The 499-nt window shown below is 35.1% G+C and overlaps 1 protein-coding gene across 1 annotated transcript in view; it reads right to left on the reverse strand.

Annotated features, from left to right (window-relative positions):
• LOC119592238 (nuclear receptor-binding protein homolog) overlaps positions 1-499 on the reverse strand; it is a gene marked incomplete in the record, with an annotated part of 59,302 nt that overhangs the window by 2,230 nt on the left and 56,573 nt on the right. The window contains 1 exon segment of the mRNA XM_037941070.1: positions 1-499.

The following is a 499-nucleotide window of genomic DNA, read 5'->3' on the forward strand; positions in this document are numbered from 1 at the left end:
CTTTGTGTATAAAGACTATTATAGCTGGTCTTACCATAAGCACATGAAATTACCCAATGAAATGTCATATTCACAAATACTCCAAAGCACGATTTCAATTCCGTAAGGCAAAAACTTGGTATTGTATTATCAGTGAAAGTTTACAAGATGCCAGACTTTAAGTAATTTAAAACAAATATGACTTTAAAGACATTACTATCTAAAACACACTTTAGTCAATGCTTTCCTCCAAACACTGTATTTACTGAATTAATCTTTTTTTTCCTCTCACCAGTCTTCCAAGTGTCCTGAAATTGGGACAGAATATCTATGCAATGCAGCTTACAAACTGAAAGTCAAAGCAATGAAGCATTAATGCCTTGGATGATTTGCCAAACACGATGTTGCTCAAGAGCCTAAAGAGGAGCCCTACCTCCACTGGTTCCCAAAAAACTGCAAATTACAAAGAGCGTGTAGGATGTATCTGGGTAAAAATGAAACACCTATACATTACATTCTT

Source organism: Penaeus monodon, chromosome 29 (genome assembly GCF_015228065.2).
Source record: "Penaeus monodon isolate SGIC_2016 chromosome 29, NSTDA_Pmon_1, whole genome shotgun sequence".
In the NCBI taxonomy this organism is placed as follows: Eukaryota; Metazoa; Arthropoda; class Malacostraca; order Decapoda; family Penaeidae; genus Penaeus; species Penaeus monodon.